A 24,054-nucleotide genomic window follows, 5' to 3' on the forward strand; every position below is an offset into this window, starting at 1 on the left:
GCCAATACAGGACCAAGAAACCAAGCCGCGACGTGAGCCTACTAGATGATCGAAATATCTTCTATGCTCGCTTCAAGGTGTCGTGACTTGATTTTTACATTAATCTGAAGACTGTTATTTATCTAATTACGAAAATATATTTAATTGTTACCCGATGAAATGAATCATGTAACAATTAAATGGGGCGGCAGGGGGTAGCCTAGTGGTTAGAGCGTTGGACTAGTAACCGGAAGGTTGCAAGTTCAAACCCCCAAGCTGACAAGGTACAAATGTGTTGTCCTGCCCCTGAACAGTCAGTTAACCCACTGTTCCTAGGCCGTCATTGAAAATAAGAATTTGTTCTTAACTGACTTGCCTAGTTAAATAAAGGTTAAAAAAAAAAAAAAATATTAGGAGTTTCTTTAAAGAGTTACCAAGAGAGCGGTTCTTTAAATAGTTACTATTTCCTGAATTAAACTCTAAAGGCCTTAACCTATCACATCTACTTATTAGTCATAACCTCGTATCATATGATCATTCTGAACAGTCGTAACCTCCTTGAATCTGCAAAAGTCAAGCCTGACTTATGTTTCAGTACTACAGAAATTGGTTTAATTATGTATTTGCTAGCTAATTCAATGGAAACACAGAATAAACATACACACTTAATATATTAAAAACAGGTCCCTAGCAGAATGACAACAATATGGCTGTTTGTTACAAAAGAGATGGGGGGGGGGGTCAGGGTGGGACAGTGACACTTAATCTTGGAAGATTTAGAATCTACTCTCACTTACAGTAATCATATACTTTGCACACGAACCACCACCCTGCTAGAGTAAGTAATTGTGAATATATTTACATGAAATGCCTTGGTTCGCCGTGGATCTCTCTAGGTGGACAGTGCAGATTTGGGAAAGGGGTTGGACCTTTTTGCGGCACACTTGTAAAGCTCTGATAGTCCCAAAATGGTTCCCACAAGTCTTCTACTGTTGTTCTTCTCTGTAGTTATCCGGTAACTTGTCATGAAATCCTGAAAAGAACTACAGAGTTGACTTTCCATCCATTCGCTCCTTAAGATGCTTATTTGAAGATGGTTCCCAGTGGGGTGATGAGAGTAGCGTAACACAATGGTTTGAGCAGAGTAGTAAGATGGTCCTATTTAAATTTGCTTTCGAAGTTACTTTACTTAGGACAGCTAATCAGCCGTACCAGTGATTGTTCAGGAGGTGAGTTTATTGTCTCAACCTCGTGCTGATATTCAAAGTTCAAACCACTTTAAACGTGCAGCTACAGCTCAATACTTTTCTGGTCTAATGTGTCTTTTATACAGTTTGCAGTTTAGCAGATTTTATCGCCGGGTGTAGCAAAATGCTTGTGTTTCTAGCTCTAACAGCGCAGTAATATCTAACAGATTCACAACAATACACACACATTTAAATTACAGGAATGGAATTAAGAATGTATAAATATTTGGATAAGCAATGTTGGACAATATTATAGTGACTAGTGTTCCAATTATTAAAGTGGCCAGGGATTTCAAGTCTATGTAATCTCAGCAAAAAAAGAAATGTCCTCTTTTTCAGGATCCTGTCTTTCAAAGATAATTCATAAAAATCCAAATAACTTCACAGATCTTCATTGTAAAGGGTTTTAACACTGTTTCTCATGCTTGTTAAATGAACCATAAACAATTAATGAACACGCACCTGTGGAACGGTCGTTAACACACTAATAGCTTACAGACGGTAGGCAGTTATGAAAACTTGGGACACGAAAGAGGCCTTTCTACTGACTCTGAAAAACACCAAAAGAAAGATGCCCAGGGTCCCTGCTCATCTGCGTGAATGTGCCTTATGCATGCTGCTAGGAGGCATGAGGACTGCAGATGTGGCCAGGGCAATAAATTGCAGTGTCAGTACTGTGAGACAGCACTACAGGGAGACAGGACTGACAGCTGATCGTCCTCGCAGTGGCAGACCACGTGTAACATCACCTGCACAGGATCGGTACATCCGAACATCATACCTGCAGGACAGGTACAGGATGGCAACAGCAGCTGCCTGAGTTACACCAGGAACGCACAATCACTCCTTCAGTGCTCAGACTGTTCGCAATAGGCTGAGAGAGGCTGGATCGAGGAATTGTAGACCTGTTATAAGGCAGGTCCTGACCAGACGTCACCAGCAACAACGTCACCTATGGGAACAAACCCACAGTCGCTGGACCAGACAGGACTGGCAAAAAGTGCTCTTCACTGACGAGTCACAGTTTTGTCTCACCATGGGTGATGGTCTGATTTGCGTTTATTGGCGAAGGAATGAACGTTAAACTGAGGCCTGTACTCTGGAGCAGGATCGATTTGGAGGTGGAGGGTCCGTCATGGTCTGGGGCGGTGTGCCACAGCATCATCGGACTGAGCTTGTTTTCATTGCAAGCAATCTCAACGCTGTGCATTACAGGGAAGACATCCTCCTCCTCTCATGTGGTACCCTTCCTGCAGGCTCATCCTGACATGACCCTACAACATCACAATGCCACCAGCTATACTGTTCGTTCTGTGTGTGATTTCTGCAAGACAGGAATGTCCTTGTTCTGCCATAGCTAGCGAAGAGCCCGGATATCAATCCCATTCAGCGCGTCTGGGACCTGTTGGATCGGAGGGTGAGGGCTAGGGCCATTCCCCCCAGAAATGTCTGGGAACTTGCAGGTGCCTTGGTGGAAGAGTGGGGTAACATCTCACAGCAAGAACTGGCAAATCTGGTGCAGTCCATGAGGAGGAGATGCACTGCAGTACTTAATGCATCTGGTGGCCACAGCAGATACCGACTGTTACTTTTGACCCCCCCGCCTTTGTTCAGGGACACATTATTCAATTTATGTTAGTCACGTGTCTGTGGAACTTCTTCAGTTTATGTCTGAGTTGTTGAGTCTTGGTATGTTCATACAAATATTTACACGTTAAGTTTCCTGAAATAAACTCAGTTGACAGTGAGAGGACATTTCTTTTTCTGCTACGTTTATATAGGTCAGACCTGTAAGGTGGTAGTGGTGGCTATTTAACTTTCTGATGGCCTTGAGATAGAAAATGTTTTTCAGTCTCAGCTTTGATGCACTTGTACTGACCTGGGGTGAACAGGCAGTGGCTCGGGTGGTTGATGATATTTTGGCCTTCCTGTGGTATTGTGTGCTGTAAGTGTCCTGGAGGGCAGGTAGTTTGCCACCGGTGATGCGTTGGGCAGACCACATCACCCTATGGGGGCCCAGTTGCCATACCAGGCGGTGATACAGCCCTACAGGATGCTCTCAATGGTGCATCTGTAAAAGTTTGTGAGGGTTTTAGGTGCCAAACCAAATTTCACCACCCTGCTGAGGTTGAAGAGGCACTGTTGCGCCTTCTTCACCACCCTGTCTGTGTTGGTGGACCATATCAGTTTGTCAGTGGCGTGTACGCAAAGGAACATGACTTTTTCCACCTTCTCCACTGCGGTCCCGTCAATGAGGATAGGGGGGTGCTCCCTCTGATGTTTCCTGAAGTCCACGATCAGCTCCTTTGCTTTATTGACATTGAGTGAGAGGTTATTTTCCTGGCACCAAACTCCCAGGGCCCTCACCTCCTCCCTGTAGACTGTGTCATCATTGTGAACAGGGAGTACAGGAGGGGGCTGAGCACGCATCCTTGTGTTGCCCCTGTGTTGAGGATCAGCAAAGTGGAGGTGGCCCGTCAGGAAGTCCAGTACCCAGTTGCACAGGGCGGGGTTCAGACTGATCAATGATGAGCTTGGAAGGTACTATGGTGTTGAATTCTGAGCTATAGTCAATGAACAGCATTCTGACATATGTATTCTTCTTCTCTAGAAGTGATAGGGCAGCGTGCAGAGCGATGGCGATTTTATGGTCTGTGGATCTTTTGGGGCAGTAAGCAAATTGAAGTGGGTCTAGAGTGTCATGTAAGGCAGATGTGATATGATCCTCGACTAGTCTCTCAAAGCACTTCATGATGACAGAATCCAAATAAAATCAAATCAATTTCTATTAGTTGCATGCACCGAATACAACATGTGTAGACCTTAAAGTGAAATGCTTACTTACGAGCCCCTAACCAACAATGCCGTTTAAAAAGTATGGATAAGAATAAGAAATAAAAGTAACAAGTAATTAAAGAGCAGCAGTAAAATAACAATAGCGAGACTATATACAGGGGGGTACCGGTACAGAATCAATGTGCGGAGGAGCTGGTTAGTTGAGGTAATATGTACATGTAGGTAGAGTTATTATTAAAGTTACTATGCATAGATGATAATAACAGTGGGAAGGAGAGCCCACAGTTCTTCGTAGCTGGCCAGGTCGGTGGCACTGTGTTATCCTCAAAGTGGACGAAAAAGGTGTTTAGCTTATCCGCAGGCAAGGCGTCGGTGTCCGCGACGTGGCTGGTTTTCCCTTTGTAGTCCGTGATTGTCTGTAGACCCTGCATCATACTTAATGTGTCTGAGTTGTTGAATTGCTACTTCAATTTGTCTCTGTACTTGCCTGTTTGATTGCCTTACAGAGGGAATAACTACACTGTTTGTATACGGCCATATTCACAGTCACCTTGCCAGGGTTAAATGTGGTGGTTTGCGCTTTCAGTTTTGCGCGAATGCTGCCATTTATCCACAGTTTCTGGTTTGGGTAGGTTTTAATAGTCACAGAGGGTACAACATTGCCTACACATTTCCTGATAAACTCAGTCACCGTATCCGTGTATTCGTCAATATTATTCTCAGAGGCTACCCGGAACATATCCCAATCCACATGATCAGAAAACAATCTTGAAGCATGCATTCCGATTGGTCAGACCAGCATTGAATAGTCCATAGCACGGGCACTTCCTGTTTGAATTTCTGCCTATAGGAAGGGAGGAGCAAAATGGAGTCGGGATCAGATTTGCCGAAGGGAGGGTGATGGAGGGCCTTGTAGGCATTTAGAGAAGCTGAGTAACAGTGGTCCAATGTTTTCTCAGAGCAAGTGCTACAGTCAATGTATAGTGTTTTCCTCAGATTAGCTTTGCTAAAATCCCCAGCTACAATAAATGCGGCCTCAGGATATGTGGTTTCCAGTTTGCATAGAGTCCAGTGAAGTTCTTTGAAAGTCGTGGTATCGGCTTGAGGGGGAATATACACGGCTGTTACTATAACCAAAGAGAATTCTCTTGGGAGGTAATACGGCATTTGATTGTGAGGTATTCTAGGTCAGGGGAACAAAAGGACTTGAGTTTCTGTATGTTATCATAATCACATCATCATTAGTTAATCATGAAACATACACCCCCACCCTTCTTCTTCCCAAAAATATATTTATTCCTGTCTGCGCGATGAACTGGGAACCCAACTGGCTGTACTGTATATCCCGAGAGAGCTATGTTTCCGTGAAACATATATATCTCTCTGGGAGGAAATCCTCACCCTGAGCTTGTCAACTTCATTATCCGGAGACTGAACATTAGCCTTTAATATACTCGGAAGCGTTGGAGGGGGTGCGCGTCTCCTGAGTCAGACTAGGATTCCACTCTGAAAATGTGTAGTTCTGACTATGCTTTTCAAGAGGTGATATTACAATTAAATAGTTTACATTTATTTAAGAATCTCTTGAAAACGTGCAGTTGTCAGTGGTTTTAGAATAGCTGGGTCTCTCCTTGACCCACAGCAGGAAAATTGAATGCTCTGTAACTTACTGTGACATTTTATTGATAACGACCTATATACACTTAGGTCTGTCTATCATATATGCAGTTGAAGTCAGAAGTTTACATACACTTAGGTTGGAGTCAAGTGAAATATATTGGAACACAGTTTAGCCTTTTGTTAATCACCCTGTCATCTCAGATTTTCAAAATATGCTTTACAGCCAAAGCTAGACAAGCATTTGTGTAAGTTTATAGCCTAGCATAGCATTGTGCCTTGCTAGCAGCAGGCAACCTTGTCACGAAACTATGTCAAATAAAATATGTATTCGATAATATATCAACCGAGTGTGTAGCTTTTTCCATAACAGCGGGAGGAACAATGCCTGGTTTACTCAATTGCGCATCAACTCACTCTGAGAGCCCCCAACCTTTCCACTTTCGCAATTTGATCCTTCACGCTCATTTTTTTCAAAATAAAAGCCTGGAACTATGACTAAAGACTGTTGACACCTTAGGGAAGCCACAGAAAAAGGAATCTGGTTGATATCCCTTTAAATGGAGGACAGGCACGCATAGGAACACAGACGTTTCAAAATAAGAGGCTCTTCCTGATTGGATTATCCTTTCGCCTGCAATATCAGTTCTGTTATACCACAGACAATATTTTTACAGTTTTGGAAACTTAAGAATGTTTTCTATCCTAATCTGTCAATTATATGCATATTCTAGCATCTGGTCATGAGAAATAGGCCATTTACTTTGGGAACGTTATTTTTCCAAACATAAAAATAGTGCCCCCTAGCGCCAAGAGGTTAAGTGAGCAGATTATGGCATTCAGGAGGTACGGAAAATCTACTGGAGACATTTCACAAAACTGAAAGCGCGAACCACTGCTTTAAATCGTACAACGCTTTGTACTACTCCATTCACAAAACAGCTCAAACAGGCTCTAACCAGAATAGAAAGAGGAGTGGGAGGCCCCGGTGCACAAATGAGCAAGTTGAGTACATTAGAGTGTCTAGTTTGAGAAACAGAAGCCTCACAAGTCCTCAACTGGCAGCTTCATTAAATAGTACCCACAAAACACCAGTCTCAACGTCAACAGTGAAGAAGCAACTCCGGGATGCTGGCCTTCTAGGCAGAGTTGCAAAGAAAAAGCCATATCTCAGACTGGCCAATAAAAAGAAAAGATTAAGATGGACAAAAGAACACAGACACTAGATAGAGGAAGATTGGAAAAAAGTGTTACGGACAGACAAATCTAAGTTTGAGGTGTTTGGATCACAAAGAAGAGAATTCGTGAGACTCAGAAAAAATTAAAAGATGCTGGAGGAGTGCCTGATGCCATCTGTGAATCATGGTGGAGGCAATGTGATGGTCTCGGGTGCTTTGGTGGTAGGAAAGTGGGAGATTTGTACAGGGTAAATTGGATCTTGAAGAAAGAAGGCTATCACTCCATTTTGCAACGCCATGCCATACCATGTGGACGGCACTTAATTGGACCCAATTTCCTCCTACAACAGGACAATTGCACAAAGCACAGCTCCAAACTATGCAAGAACTATTTAGGGAAGAATCAGTCAGCTGGTATTCTGTCTATAATGGAGTGGCCAGCACAGTCAACGGATCTCAACCGTATTGAGCTGTTGTGGGAGCAGCTTGACCGTATGGTACGTAAGAAGTGCCCATCAAGCCAATCCAACTTGGGAGGTTCAGCTTCAGGAAGCATGGGGTGAAATCTCTTCAGATTACCTCAACAAATTGACAACTAGAATGCCAAAGGTCTACAAGGATGTAATTGTTGCAAATGGAGAACTCTTTGACGAAAGCAAAGTTTGAAGGACATAATTATTATTTCAATTAAAGATCATTATTTATAACCTTGACAACGTCTTAACTATATTTCCTATTAATTTTGCAACTCATTTCCTGAATGACATTTCTAGGTGACCCCAAACTATTTAACTGTAGTGCATATTATAATTTTTTAATTATCAGAACATTAACCATGTGTGTTCGCTTGTTTTGTACTGTTCTGTTGTTTTAACCCAATGATTCGTCTGACAAAAAAATTACTTTGCGTCATTCAGGCCCTGGCATGGATCAAAGCTGACGAGACATTCAATAATGTCATCTTCACAGACGAGTCAACCGTGGCCCTTGAGTAATTTGCTCAAAATTGCTACAAAAAAGGAAGAAGATCAAGCAAGCCAAGTCCCAAGCATCCGCTCAAACTCCATGTGTGGGGGGCAATTTCTCACCAGGGACCAGGCCCATATTTTTGATGGTAAGTTTGGCAATTTACAAAGCAAAAGTTACATAAAATATAGTAGCCTACACCTCACAAACTGTTATGTGTTCCACAATAATTCACTCTTGCCTCCTTTTTCAGGTATCATGGCTCGAGATTTCTTTGAGGAAGAAATCATCAAGAGATATGCTGGACCCTATTTCAGAGGTCTTTCTGGGTTCACACAATTTCTTTCAAAAGTAGGATTAGAGCAATATTTTGTTACATTTAGGCCTATTTACGTGTACATTTCTATTATTGTACCTAATGTTGGCTGTTAGGCTAAATGTCTTTTAAGGGCATAAACTGGGTCAAGACGCCAGCAGAGTAAGTAGACCTTTATGCAGTAAAATAAAGGCTAAAATAAATAAATAAATAAAGGACCTACAACACCTTCTGTGGGCCTAGAGTATGTCTAAAAATATATGTTTTAATCTCTACATGTAGGTCTCCTGATTTAAACCCGATAGAACTTGTTTGACATTAACTTCTCTAGGATAGGGGCCAGCATTTGTAATTTTGGATGAAAACTATGCCCAAATTAAACTGCCTATCCCCAGAAGATAAGATATTATTATTAGTAGTAGATTTGGATAGAAAACACGCTGAAGTTTCTAAAACTGTTTGAATCATGTCTGTGAGTATAACATAACTTCTGTAGCAGGCAAAACCCAGAGGACAAAGCATTCCGATTTTATTTTTTGAGGTCTCTCTTTTTAATGGGCTTTCATTGGGAATCCAGATTTCTAAGGGACTTGCTTGCAGTTCATACTGCTTCCACTGGATGTCCCCAGTCTTTAGAAATTGGTTGAGGTTTTTCCTTTGTGTAATGAAGAAGTAGCCCTGTTCAAAACGGGGGTCACTTCATGTGTACTGTTTGACAGAGGCGCATGACCAGAAAGCTAGCGTCAGTTTGTTTTCTTCCTTTATTGAACACAGATCATCCCGTCTTCAATTTGATCGATTATTTACTTTAAAAAATACCAAAAGTTGTATTACAAAAGTAGTTTGAAATGTTTTGGCAAAGTTTACAGGTAACTTTTGAGATATTTTGTAGTCACGTTGCGCAAGTTGGAACCGCTGTTTTTCTGGATCAAACGTGCCAAATAAATTTACATTTTGGATATATATGGACGGAATTAATCGAACAAAAGGACCATTTGTGATGTTTATGGAACATATTGGAGTGCCAACAGAAGAAGCTCGTCAAAGTTAAGGCATGATTTATATTTGTATTTCTGCGTTTTGTGTCGCGCCTGCAGGGTTGAAGTATGTTTTCTCTCTTTTGTTTACGGAGGTGCTATCCTCAGATAATAGTAGCGTTTTGCTTTCGCCGAAAAGCCTGTTTGAAATCTGACATGTTGACTGGATTCACAACATGTGTAGCTTTAATTTGGTATCTTACATGTGTGATTTCATGAAAGTTTGATTTTTATAGTAATTTATTTGAATTTGGTGCTCTGCATTTTCTCTGGCTTTTGGCCAAGCGGGACGTTACCGTCCCACATATCCCAGAGAGGTTAACTGAAAACATTAATCCGTAACTCTGCCAAGCTGACAAGCAAAGATGAACTGGTCAAGGCCATCAAGATGTTTTGGCTAGAGAAACTGACGATACAACAATGCAACAAAAACATTGATCATCTCAGTAAGGTTTTAGCTGTGGTCGTGGAGCTGGGTGGAAGTGCGACTAAAATCTAGTTCATATAAACATCTGCATTTGAATGTCTTTTTTCTCGTTATTTTATTAACGAAAGCATAATGATGTTGATGAATAAATACTGTACTCCTGTTTTGAGTTAGAAATGTAACACTTCAGAGTACTTAAGCATCGAACACATTGCAAGTTGGGGGATTTTTCCCAACAGTAGCCGGGATATAAAAAGTCTATTGTCCTGCTAATAGGAAACATTTGCATGATGGGCTACACCTGCTACAGTTGTGAAAAACAAGTGTTTGAAAACCTGTTTTCAAAATGCCTCCAATTGAGCATCACATACATACATGAAGAGCACTTTTCGGCATTTGCTATATGGTGGATGAGAATCTCCATATTGCAAATGTACGGTCCCTTACAAGACATCCTCAAATGTTTCTCAAATTTGCTGACGGAGGCGGTACGTGCACCGGGGCCAGATCTTCCGGGAAGTCATCGAACAGTGTCTCTCGGACATTCAGTTTCCGTTATATAAAATATTCTAATTTTAGTCATTTTTCAGCTGTCCCGGTAAATTCCACCAGATGGCGAATGGAATCTTTTTGCAAATGTACAAAACATCACCAATCGATTTGGACTAATGGGCTGTTAGCCCAGAAACAAGATGGCGTCGAGGCCTCAACGCTTTTTGAGTTAAGGCCATTTTTCTGGGATTAAAGGTCAAAAACGAAAATAGAGAGCTAATTTGACCACTTCATGTCAAAGTACACAAACCTACGGTGTCATGAAGAAAAGAACGAGCCATTTATCTATCGCAATTTAAGATAAATCGTACAATGTACAATGTACAATTGGTGATGGTCAAAAAAGTTAAAGATCCGGCGTGTTCAGACAAATCCGTTAAGGTGGGTTTCGGAGCACTGCGATATTTCTGTGGTTTTTGAAATTACACATACTCATTCAAACCTCTGTAAATCAGTCAGTTCTTAATGTAAAGTCTTACAACTCAATATTCTGTAAGTGCCTAACCCAAGGAGGATATGTGTTCACTTTCAGCTTCCTGTGCCAACCCGGAATAGCCTTAAATTGGGGTCATAGGGGCTGTTTCAGGCAGTTAAAAAGGTCAGATCTTTCCAAAACTTGATATGTGTTATTCGGCAACACAAATCAGTCATTTCTCAGAACAGATGTCAAAGAAAAAACACTCACACACACACATAGCAAGGATGGAGTGACATAGTATGGGGCTTAAAGACACACAGAGCCTGCAATGGCATTACCATAATCTCTAGGCTGTGCCGAGTTCAATGACATGCCCCACTGGACCGTAGCTCGCTCGGTCTGAGCGCAGCGACAGTGCAAAAAAGTAGGCCCAAAATGAAGCCTGGCCCTAAATTTCAGGTGCTTTGGGGTGAAAGCGGGGAAACCGTTAGGGTTAGAAGCACAATTCGACCTCAGGAACGTTCCAGAGGTCCTCCCGATCTGTGCAAGCCTAACCTTGACCATGTGGCATTGACCCTTAACAATGAAAAGAAGGTGTTTACATCAAACAGTTTGCAATGACTTCTCTCCCCATAGCAATACATTGTCTGCTTCCCTAAATTCAACCTGAAGCCTATGTGGGTTATGAATGCCTTATGAACCTGTCTTCGATGACAATTAATCTGGCCACTATGAGGTCTACCTGCGTTGATTCTAAGATTCCTGGAGCAACCGGAAGTGGTTAAATTCACCCTAAAGGTGTTTTGATGTACCAAACCTGCAGTTTGTGAAAATCACTGCATTCCACCCTGTGTAAATCAGTCAGTTCTTAACGTAAAGACTTTAAAAACTCAAGATTCTGTAAAAGCCTACCCCAATGAGGATATGTGTTTACTTTTTGCTTCCTGTGCCACCCAGAAGGGCCTTAAATTGCGGTAACAGAGGCTGTTTTTTCGAAGGGTTAAAAAAGTAACATCTTTCCAAAACCGAATTAGTGTGATTAGGCAACCCTCATGAACTGTAAATCAGTCATGTCTCCCATCAGATTTCCAAGAAAAACTCACACACACACACACAGCAATGAAGTGACACAGTGTCAGCCTTAGAGACACACAGAGCCTGCAATAGTTACCTTCGTTCAAAATATCAAAGAACCGTCAGACCGAGAGCTCTGAAACGTTAGAACCCTGTTCTAGAGCTCAAGTCGATAGTGCGTGGTGAGTTATGTGGCTCTAGGTGGTTCTCAGACCGAAAAACAGCCTTGTACATTTGAAATAACTTCAATTCATTTTGACCATCACGAAAATGACGACATTTAGAAAAGTCCCAGAGTCGCAAGACTAGGTGCATTGAAACCGCCTCGGCCCATAGAGACGGACCCCAACGTTTATGTCCTTACGCTCATTCAAGGACCCTGTAGCAATGTCCGGAAAAAGTGGACTTTCAGCACCAATTAAGGTCGTTGCTCAGGCACCGAATAACATATTGAGCCAAAACTCAGGATTCGGGGTTGCCTCATATAGTCCTACACATAACATCAGAACTGGACCTGCAGCTAGAACGTAACTACGTGCTTTGCGTTTTTATTATAGTTTAAACTGAAGGCGCTGTGAATTATAGGCCTGCTCTGAAATATGTGATAGTTGGCTTCTAAACGATTTGGAAAAAGTGGGTTTGGTGTCAGATAGTGTCAGTTTGGTGTCAGAATGATATCTAATTGACTGATGGACACTGACTTGCTGGCTGACTTCTGTACATTTGCAATGTGTTTAACCTCTTCAGTCGACCCTCTACTTTTTTGAACATTCTGTTAAAAATCGCGCAACATTTCAGCGCCCTGCTACTCATGCCAGGAATATAGTATATGCATTTGCTTAGTCTGTGTGGATAGAAAACACTCAGACGTTTAAAAAACTGGTTAAATCACTGCTGTGGCTTTACCAGAACGGCATTTACATCGAAAAGCACAGGAAAAACTGATCACTGAAAATGGGGAAAATATATCCATGCGCTACTTGAACCCATTGATAAACGTGAACCACAATTAATTGACTGAGGTTGCAGTACCTACAGCTTCCACAGGGTGTCTAGAGTCTTGTCATTTCCCTTCGAGTTTTTTCTTGGTCAAACACATACAGGACACCGTATCTAATCCGGTCTAGGACCGGATATTTTCGTTGAGTTTCTAGCCGGACATTTTTCCAGACGGACAGCTAATGATCTTTACATCGCCTCCTGATGAATTTTATCGCTTATTAACGTTTACTAATACCTAAAGTTGCATTACAAACGTATTTCAAGTGTTTTGTGAAAGTTTATCGTCGACTTTTTGAATTTAAAAAAATGACGTTACGTTTTGAAACAATGTTTTTTTCGTTTATCACACAGTCTACATATAACGATATCTAGGCTTTATATGGACCGATTTAATCGAAATAAAGACCCAAATAGTGTTTATGGGACATCTAGGAGTGCCAACAAAGAAGATGGTGAAAGGTAATGAATGTTTTCTATTTTATTGTGCGGTTTGTGTAACGCCGAAATGCTAATTATTTTGTTTACGTCCCCTGTGGGTCTTTTGGGGTGTTGCATGCTATCAGATAATAGCTTCTCATGCTTTCGCCGAAAAGCATTTTAAAAATCTGACTTGTTGCCTGGATTCACAACGAGTGTAGCTTTAATTCGATACCCTGCATGTGTATTTTAATGAACTTTTGAGTTTTAACTAATACTATTAGCATTTAGCGTAGCGCATTTGCATTTCCAGAGCTCTAGTTGGGACGCAAGCGTCCCGAGTAGAAGCAACAGGTTAAACAGTGAAAATACATCACCAAATGGACATGATTAAATCAACAAAACGAGTGATGGAGAGGAACCACTATCATTGCCCGGCCATCCCGAGTTCTTCGGGGCAGTTAATTTTGCATTTCTGCAGTATTTTTGAGCATGTCAAATTTGTGATGGTAAATGCCCATTGAAACATATTCCAAATGGACAGCCGTGCGCCTGGTGATAGGAACGGGTTATCAGGAGCACATTTGAAAAATGTTTTTAATGCCTTTAGGGGTGTGCAAAAGGTCCACGAGTAGGTCGCACCCGTGCCCATCCAATAGTCATTTTGGACATTTATCAAAAAATCATTAAAAAGTCCCACTTCTCCCTTGTCATACATGACAAATATACCATCTAGGTTGATTCATGGCATAACATAGTGCTATATATCATTTGGGCAGTATAAATGCCATTTGGACATGGTTCACTGACTTTTGGGTTTGGAAACTGACTTCCTATGACCGTACAAGACAAATGGACATAACATCCTGATTTGACACTTTTAATACTTTCATATTGCATTTGGACATTTCTTATGGCATTTAGAAATGGTTCAGTGACTTTTGACTTCGACTTTTGACTTCCTATGATATATTGCAGATGGACAAAACATCCTAATTTGGCACTTTCAATACTTTCATATTGCATTTGGATATTTCTTATGGCATTTGGCAATGGTTCACTGACTTTTGACTTCAACTTTTGACTTCCTATGAAATCATATTGCAAAAAGACAGAACATATGCCTTATGGACAAGAAAAAGAAAAAACACTCACACACACACATAGCAAGGATGGAGTGACATAGTATGGGGCTTAAAGACACACAGAGCCTGCAATAGCATTACCATAATCTCTAGGCTGTGCCGAGTTCAATGACATGCCCCACTGGACCGTAGCTCGCTCGGTCTGAGCGCAGCGACAGTGCAAAAAAGTAGGCCCAAAATGAAGCCTGGCCCTAAATTTCAGGTGCTTTGGGGTGAAAGCGGGGAAACCGTTAGGGTTAGAAGCACAATTCGACCTCAGGAACGTTCCAGAGGTCCTCCCGATCTGTGCAAGCCTAACCTTGACCATGTGGCATTGACCCTTAACAATGAAAAGAAGGTGTTTACATCAAACAGTTTGCAATGACTTCTCTCCCCATAGCAATACATTGTCTGCTTCCCTAAATTCAACCTGAAGCCTATGTGGGTTATGAATGCCTTATGAACCTGTCTTCGATGACAATTAATCTGGCCACTATGAGGTCTACCTGCGTTGATTCTAAGCTTCCTGGAGCAACCGGAAGTGGTTAAATTCACCCTAAAGGTGTTTTGATGTACCAAACCTGCAGTTTGTGAAAATCACTGCATTCCACCCTGTGTAAATCAGTCAGTTCTTAACGTAAAGACTTTAAAAACTCAAGATTCTGTAAAAGCCTACCCCAATGAGGATATGTGTTTACTTTTTGCTTCCTGTGCCACCCAGAAGGGCCTTAAATTGCGGTAACAGAGGCTGTTTCGAAGGGTTAAAAAAGTAACATCTTTCCAAAACCGAATTAGTGTGATTAGGCAACCCTCATGAACTGTAAATCAGTCATGTCTCCCATCAGATTTCCAAGAAAAACTCACACACACACACACAGCAATGAAGTGACAGTGTCAGCCTTAGAGACACACAGAGCCTGCAATAGTTACCTTCGTTCAAAATATCAAAGAACCGTCAGACCGAGAGCTCTGAAACTTTAGAACCCTGTTCTAGAGCTCAAGTCGATAGTGCGTGGTGAGTTATGTGGCTCTAGGTGGTTCTCAGACCGAAAAACAGCCTTGTACATTTGAAATAACTTCAATTCATTTTGACCATCACGAAAATGACGACATTTAGAAAAGTCCCAGAGTCGCAAGACTAGGTGCATTGAAACCGCCTCGGCCCATAGAGACGGACCCCAACGTTTATGTCCTTACGCTCATTCAAGGACCCTGTAGCAATGTCCGGAAAAAGTGGACTTTCAGCACCAATTAAGGTCGTTGCTCAGGCACCGAATAACATATTGAGCCAAAACTCAGGATTCGGGGTTGCCTCATATAGTCCTACACATAACATCAGAACTGGACCTGCAGCTAGAACGTAACTACGTGCTTTGCGTTTTTATTATAGTTTAAACTGAAGGCGCTGTGAATTATAGGCCTGCTCTGAAATATGTGATAGTTGGCTTCTAAACGATTTGGAAAAAGTGGGTTTGGTGTCAGATAGTGTCAGTTTGGTGTCAGAATGATATCTAATTGACTGATGGACACTGACTTGCTGGCTGACTTCTGTACATTTGCAATGTGTTTAACCTCTTCAGTCGACCCTCTACTTTTTTGAACATTCTGTTAAAAATCGCGCAACATTTCAGCGCCCTGCTACTCATGCCAGGAATATAGTATATGCATTTGCTTAGTCTGTGTGGATAGAAAACACTCAGACGTTTAAAAAACTGGTTAAATCACTGCTGTGGCTTTACCAGAACGGCATTTACATCGAAAAGCACAGGAAAAACTGATCACTGAAAATGGGGAAAATATATCCATGCGCTACTTGAACCCATTGATAAACGTGAACCACAATTAATTGACTGAGGTTGCAGTACCTACAGCTTCCACAGGGTGTCTAGAGTCTTGTCATTTCCCTTCGAGTTTTTTCTTGGTCAAACACATACAGGACACCGTATCTAATCCGGTCTAGGACCGGATATTTTCGTTGAGTTTCTAGCCGGACATTTTTCCAGACGGACAGCTAATGATCTTTACATCGCCTCCTGATGAATTTTATCGCTTATTAACGTTTACTAATACCTAAAGTTGCATTACAAACGTATTTCGAAGTGTTTTGAGAAAGTTTATCGTCGACTTTTTGAATTAAAAAAAATGACGTTACGTTTTGAAACAATGTTTTTTTCTTTTATCACACAGTCTACATATAACGATATCTAGGCTTTATATGGACCGATTTAATCGAAATAAAGACCCAAATAGTGTTTATGGGACATCTAGGAGTGCCAACAAAGAAGATGGTGAAAGGTAATGAATGTTTTCTATTTTATTGTGCGGTTTGTGTAACGCCGAAATGCTAATTATTTTGTTTACGTCCCCTGTGGGTCTTTTGGGGTGTTGCATGCTATCAGATAATAGCTTCTCATGCTTTCGCCGAAAAGCATTTTAAAAATCTGACTTGTTGCCTGGATTCACAACGAGTGTAGCTTTAATTCGATACCCTGCATGTGTATTTTAATGAACTTTTGAGTTTTAACTAATACTATTAGCATTTAGCGTAGCGCATTTGCATTTCCAGAGCTCTAGTTGGGACGCAAGCGTCCCGAGTAGAAGCAACAGGTTAAACAGTGAAAATACATCACCAAATGGACATGATTAAATCAACAAAACGAGTGATGGAGAGGAACCACTATCATTGCCCGGCCATCCCGAGTTCTTCGGGGCAGTTAATTTTGCATTTCTGCAGTATTTTTGAGCATGTCAAATTTGTGATGGTAAATGCCCATTGAAACATATTCCAAATGGACAGCCGTGCGCCTGGTGATAGGAACGGGTTATCAGGAGCACATTTGAAAAATGTTTTTAATGCCTTTAGGGGTGTGCAAAAGGTCCACGAGTAGGTCGCACCCGTGCCCATCCAATAGTCATTTTGGACATTTATCAAAAAATCATTAAAAAGTCCCACTTCTCCCTTGTCATACATGACAAATATACCATCTAGGTTGATTCATGGCATAACATAGTGCTATATATCATTTGGGCAGTATAAATGCCATTTGGACATGGTTCACTGACTTTTGGGTTTGGAAACTGACTTCCTATGACCGTACAAGACAAATGGACATAACATCCTGATTTGACACTTTTAATACTTTCATATTGCATTTGGACATTTCTTATGGCATTTAGAAATGGTTCAGTGACTTTTGACTTCGACTTTTGGCTTCCTATGATATATTGCAGATGGACAAAACATCCTAATTTGGCACTTTCAATACTTTCATATTGCATTTGGACATTTCTTATGGCATTTGGCAATGGTTCACTGACTTTTGACTTCAACTTTTGACTTCCTATGAAATCATATTGCAAAAAGACAGAACATATGCCTTATGGACAAGTTTAAAAAAATATGACAATACAATACGACAAAAGAATGTTCATACAGTTCTTATACATGTATAATTAACCAAAAAATGACAGAATTTCGAAAAACGGTCCAGAAGGCACTTTCTTAAGGGGGTGAAAAGTTTTAGAAAAGTTTTTTTGACCCTTGGGTCTTGACTTGATGTGCATTTGCAATATGAAAATTTACTGTGGTGCACGCTCACAATCTATTGGATTTTTGCTGTGTGACACTTGGCATTTGCCATGTAACATTTGTCATAAGCTTTGAATGAAATGCTGTACATTTGAGTGGTATTGGACATCGTGTATGTTTCGTACGGTGCCAATATGTTCTCGTTCATTTTTGTCCATTTCAGGGTGGTCTTCCCCCTTACTTATTGTAATCACAATGTCACACATCATTTGTATCTGCCTTTCCAATCACTTTTAGAGATTGGGATTTACAAATGTGCGCACTTTTTTTTTATTTAAATGATTGTTTTATGTAGGATACTACATTTTTGACCAGGTGCAATTGTTAGTAGGCCTAATAAAAAACATCCTACTTCTACAGTGGGGCAAAAAAGTATTTAGTCAGCCACCAATTGTGCAAGTTCTCCCACTTAAAAAGATGAGTGAGGCCTGTAATTTTCATCATAGGTACACTTCAACTATGACAGACAAAATGAGAAAAAAAATCAAAATTCTCTCATTTGGAAGTTAAAATTCCATTGAATCTTTTCACAAATAGTTTAATATTTAAACATTTAAATTACACAACAATTCCATGTGAATCTGATAACTATAATGTGTCGACTTTCCAGGATACAGTTTATGTTATCCTATCATTAATAAGAATGTCTCAGATGACAACCAAACTGACATCATATTCATTAAGGACCAACGCATATATTCAACTGGTTGGATTACTAAAATATGGTTCCTTACCCCCCACCTTTTGATGTTCCCCGACTCTCTATGTTTAACAAAGGCTTTTCAAGAGCCTTTCAGTAGAGTCAAGAGAGGAAAGGGGGTAAGGTACTTATGGGGGTCATAAACCATACCCGCAGGCCAACGTCATGACAACACCTAGCTCGGCTATTAGACCATTCTTGAGTAAAGGTTGAATAGTCTATTGTTCAGCTAACAGCCCATCCTGCTACGCTTGTGAAAAACTAATATTAATACATTTTCCCCTTTTTCCACATGTTAAAGATTCCAATAGATAGTGTTTTTATCCACAATCGGCCCCAAACCCAATTAATACATTTGGACACAATTGATAGCGTGCTGGACTTCGGGCTAGAATGTTGAGTGTTCGAAACCTGCTCCCTGCTTGTTTCATTACATTATTATGCCGGTCCCAGAGCAAATAGCCTGGATTGTTACTCCCATCTCGTTCCTCTGGGCGTGCTGGCAGGATGTACTGTTATTTTCTGTATATATAAATTACAAATCAGCATTTACTTAAATCATGTTTCTAGTCTATTGAATATTTACAATGTGTAGTCATTGATGTCCCAGGAGCAGGAGTGGTAAACACTGTTGAAGTGTATAGTTGTAATACATACATGCAGACACAGCATCATTCAAAGAATGGAGTTTGATACACTTGGTATTGAATATGACTGAAAAAAAACTTGCTAAATAGAGATTTTCATAATTTAACTTTATGACAAAAAATATGCACAATTGTTTGTCTCTACATTAACTAACATATTCCTCTCAATTGTAACTTTTTGCTTGACTCGTTATGATGTTCTAAGGGATTTCCTCCTCTTCTTCCGAAGAAGAGAGGCGAAAAGGATCAGAGGACCAATATGCGGTGTGGTAAGTGTCCATGGTTCTTTTAATACGTAAATGTACATATGAACAACTGAATACAAAAACAAGAAACGTGGAAAACCAAAACAGCCCTATCTGGTGCAAACACAGAGACAGGAACAATCACCCACAAACACAGTGAAACCCAGGCTACCTAAGTATGATTCTCAATCAGAGACAACTAATGACACCTCCCTCTGATTGAGAACCATACTAGGCCGAAACATAGAAATACCCAAATCATAGAAAAACAAACATAGACTGCCCACCCCAACTCACGCCCTGACCATACTAAATAATGACAAAACAAAGGAAATAAAGGTCAGAACGTGACAGACGTTATAACTACTTACATTTGCTCCACCATAACGTTTTGTCAGCCTTCATTTCTGAAGAAAGTCATCATGGACGTGTGGCTCGTGTCAAATTCATCATTGGAACGCTGGGTACCTCTAAGTCCCACGGTGTAAGCTCTCAACTTTTAATGGAGGAACCACTGTACATAGACTTGACATCACTGGCCACGTTAATAATGGAACACTAGTCACTTAATTATTATTCTTTTTTAAATGTATTTTTTTAAACATATTTTGCATTACTAATCTCATATGCATATACTGTACTCTATTCTATTGTACTGTATTTTAGTCTATGCCGATCTGACATTGCTCATCCAAATATTTAGATATTTTTAATTCCATTCCTTTACTTTAGATTTGTGTGTATTGTGTGTATTGTTGTGAAATTGTTAGATATTCCTGCAAACAGCTAGAAACACAAGCATTTTGCTACACCGGCAATAACATCTGTTAAACACATGTAAGTGACCAATAACATTTGATTTGATTACATTCAATACAACTCTGTAATCATGCATTGATTTTTCAACAGAAATCAATAGCATCCTTCATGAGCACACAGACCAGGCACTCAAAGTATGCACTCAAAGTATGCATTAGACACAATACTAACACATTTATCAATTCATCATCTACAGTATGAGAGTTATTGCTCAGAGATCCACACATTGTTGTTTGCTAGTGATTCCCCTGTTCCAGCTGAGAGGTTTCTGTTGGACTTGTTGGACACAGCCAATGCTGGTGGATGAGTTTGTATTACGTCAATTAAACCGTGCTTTAAGTGTCTGACAACAGCTAATATTCCTCTTCCACGAGCACAGTGAATCGATGTTCTGGCATTCGTCACCCCGCTGAAAAAGCAATCATGTAGTTGCCTTGCTCCAGTTAAGGAATGGAGAGACGCTGCCTCTGCTTGCTCATTGGAATGCAGCACCGACACCCACCCAATCCCTACGCCTTCCCTCATCCCCCTCCTCACCTCCCCAGCACAACGACCCCTCTCCTGCTTCCTCCGTTCGCCTATCTCTAGTCTCTTTAATGATGGTCCAATTCAGCTGTTTTTCTCAATATCAAATAATTTCTGGGTAACAATTAAGTACCTTGCTTTTCGATTAAAATTGTCAAATGATCAATGGTCAAAAATATCTTCTCAAACAAGAATTTTGCTCTGACCTTTTGTACATGGTCATAGTGGTAACTCCAAGTCACCCCACTTTTACCAGATAATCATAGTTCACCATTCCTGTGCATCTCACTAAACTGCACTCCTGCCGTCAGAGCGAGATCGCAGTCAGAAGAGAAAGGACTCATTGGATTGTTCCTCAAGTTTCTGTATATGACTTTTGTTAGTGTGTGCATTTAATTGTCAGTAAGGGAGAGTGGGATTATGCCTAAATGGTACATTGAGCCACCCTTGTTTCTAGGAAACCATAAACAAAATTAATAATTTGACCAAATATTTGAGAAAGGGTCATAATTTCATTGAGACTGAAGGGAGAAACCACATGGAAAAAGTTAGCTCCCAAAAACTTTTCACAAAGTAAATTAATTTGTTGTGTTAGAGGTTTCATGATGCTTGTATCTAAACCAAAGTAGATTATTTTAAGATTGTACAATACATCAGTTTGTGTCTTTATAAGCTTCAATATGAGGTCCGAAACCTAGCATGAAAGTTTTTCCTTGTAGTTGTGTGGGCTATCATAGTAAAAATGGTGACCTTGGGATAAGGTCAGCCAATGGCTGAGTCAAAGGCAAGTTGAGTTTTCTTCCCAAGCCTAATGCAAGGCATTACTGCTAGGATATGAGGTAACAACAGTGCCTGGCCTATGGTAAAAAGTCTTTAAAAAAAATACAAAGTGTTGTTAGGTGTTGTTAATAAACAAAAAATTGATTGTGATCGTGTTGAATTTTGTTTGGGAAAAAGACATGATGGACATGGTTTTAAAAAGGTAGAGGCAATATTTAATTCAGTACAGAAATGTATAACTTTGTCCCGCAACTCAACTTACCAGGGTTACACAACATCCTGAAATATATGTAGATAGCTTTGTTAGAAAAAATACTACAGTATATTTCCCTTGATGAAGTGATGCTGAATGTAAAAAATGGCTCAACTTACCTCACTCTCCCCTGCTGTCCTACATGTCAATTACTTCAGTTGCGTGTTGTTAATTAAGGAAGTCAAGTTAATATTTAACATGTTTATGAATTATTTCCTTTCATGTGTCTCATGCTACTGCTAGCCAGTTATGCCAGAATGTTAGCCAGTATTGTTAGATTGTAAGGCCTGGTGGTGAAGCTCTCATGTATCGTTTCAAGGGAAATATATTAATTTTGTATTGTCTGTTTATGCAAATACTGTAGCTGTGTTTATGGACATTCAGCACCTTTATGTAGCCTCATGCTACCATGTACTGTATTTCTGATATGTAGCATATAATTTTGCCTGTGCCTCATGGCACAGTTACTATTCCATGTCATGGTATTGTGCACATGCGCACATCTTGGATACATTGCAGTCACATTTCAATGACTTAATATGTAATTCCATTGATGTATATTTAGCATATGCCTACCAGTAAATGGGCCTTTAATAGGCTGAATTCATAAGGCGATGGGGAATCATATTGTGTTAGCTTTCTGCTGTGCCCTTTTGGATGAGTTATTTGTACAGCTGTCACTGCTACCTTGATTTCCTTGCGTTTTTTCTCCTCTCCGTTCTCGGCCATCTGCTCCGCCCCCCTCTTCTCTGAGAAGAGGTCGCCAGGTCGCAGTTGCAAAAGAGAACTTGTTCTCAACTAGCCTACCTGGTTAAATAAAGGTGAAATAAATAAAATAAAAAGAGCAGGCAGGCCCGTTGCCCTAGGAACCCCAGACTCCACACAGAAACAGCTGCTGGAGTACTGTTCTTCCTTCAGACAAACATGAGCCAAAACTTTGTTCATTTGCACAATGTCTCTCGGTCACATTTGCTTGTAAATGTCCAATCTCACCAAACAATGACATTTGGTAGCTTCTACCTATATATGTATAACTTTATGAGCTGGATTGCCTGTCTATGCACTTAGATTATTTTTGTTTGCACTCGTTAGCATATTTAGCTAGCAGCCTCAATGGAAATTCGCTATTACAAGCTCATTTTGTTAGTATTTTGGCAATAGACACCCAATGGGTCGGACCCCTAGGTGGGGATTTATTTGTCTGTGTGTGACCCGCCTGTTAGCTTGCGCGATTCTTGCCATTCTCCTTCATTCTCTCTCATCAACATGCTCTTTTTGGCCATAGGAATGCCGCTGACAGGATGTTTTTTGTTTGTCGCACCATTTTTGGTAAACCCTAGACACTGTTGTGTATGAAAAGCCCAGGTGGAAGGCCAGTTCTGAGATACTGGATCTGGCAAGCCTGACACTGACAATCATATCATGCTCAAAGTTGCTTAGGTCACTCACTTTTCCCATTCTAATGTTCAATCGAACAGTAACTGACCACCCCGATTCCTGTCTGCTTGCTTTATATTAAAAGTGATAACAGCCTCAAATCTTCTTGGGTATCACGCTACAAAAGCTTGGAACACCTGTATTTGTGGAGTTTCTTCCAATAATCTCTGCAGATCCTCTCAAGCTCTGGCAGGTTGGATGGGGAGCGTCGCTGCACAGCTATTTTCAGGTCTCTCCAGAGATGTTCAATCGGTTTCAAGTCCGGGTTCTGGCTGAGCACTCAAGGACATTCAAACATGTCCTGAAGCCACTTCTGTGTTGTCTTGGGTGAGTGCTTTGGGTTGTTGTCCTGTTGGCAGGTGAACCTTCGCCACAGTCTGAGGTCCTAAGCGCTCTGGTGCAGTTTTCATTAAGGATCTCTCTATCGTTTGCTCCATGCACCTGTCCCTCGGTCCTGACTAGTCTCCCAGGCCCTGCCGCTGAAAACATCCCCACAGCATGATGCTGCCTCCACCATGCTTCACCGTAGGGATGGTGTCAGCTCTGCTCCAGACGTGACGCTTGACATTCAGGCCAAAGAGTTCAATCTTGGTTTCATCAGACCAGAGAATCTTGTTTCTCATGGTCTGAGAGGCTTTCATGTGCCTTTTACTGAGGAGTGGCTTCTGTCTGACCCCTCTACCATTAAGGCCTAATTGGTGGAGTGCTGCAGATATGGTTTTCCTTCTGGAAGCTTCTCCCATTTCCACAGAGGAACTGTGAAGCTCTATCAGAGTGACCATCGGGTTCTTTGTCACCTCCCTGACCAAGGCCCTTCTCCCTCGACACAATCCTGTCTCGGAGCTCTACAGACAATTTCTTGGACCTCATCGCTGGATTTTTGCTCTGATATCCACTGTCAACAGAGGG

General features: G+C 40.9%; 1 protein-coding gene across 1 annotated transcript in view; it reads right to left on the minus strand.

Annotated features, from left to right (window-relative positions):
* Positions 1-24,054, minus strand: part of LOC115109350 (cadherin-13-like) — a 635,591-nt gene that overhangs the window by 195,439 nt on the left and 416,098 nt on the right. The gene's annotated exons all lie outside the window — the stretch shown is intronic.

This window comes from Oncorhynchus nerka, linkage group LG25 (genome assembly GCF_034236695.1).
Source record: "Oncorhynchus nerka isolate Pitt River linkage group LG25, Oner_Uvic_2.0, whole genome shotgun sequence".
Classification (NCBI taxonomy): domain Eukaryota; kingdom Metazoa; phylum Chordata; class Actinopteri; order Salmoniformes; family Salmonidae; genus Oncorhynchus; species Oncorhynchus nerka.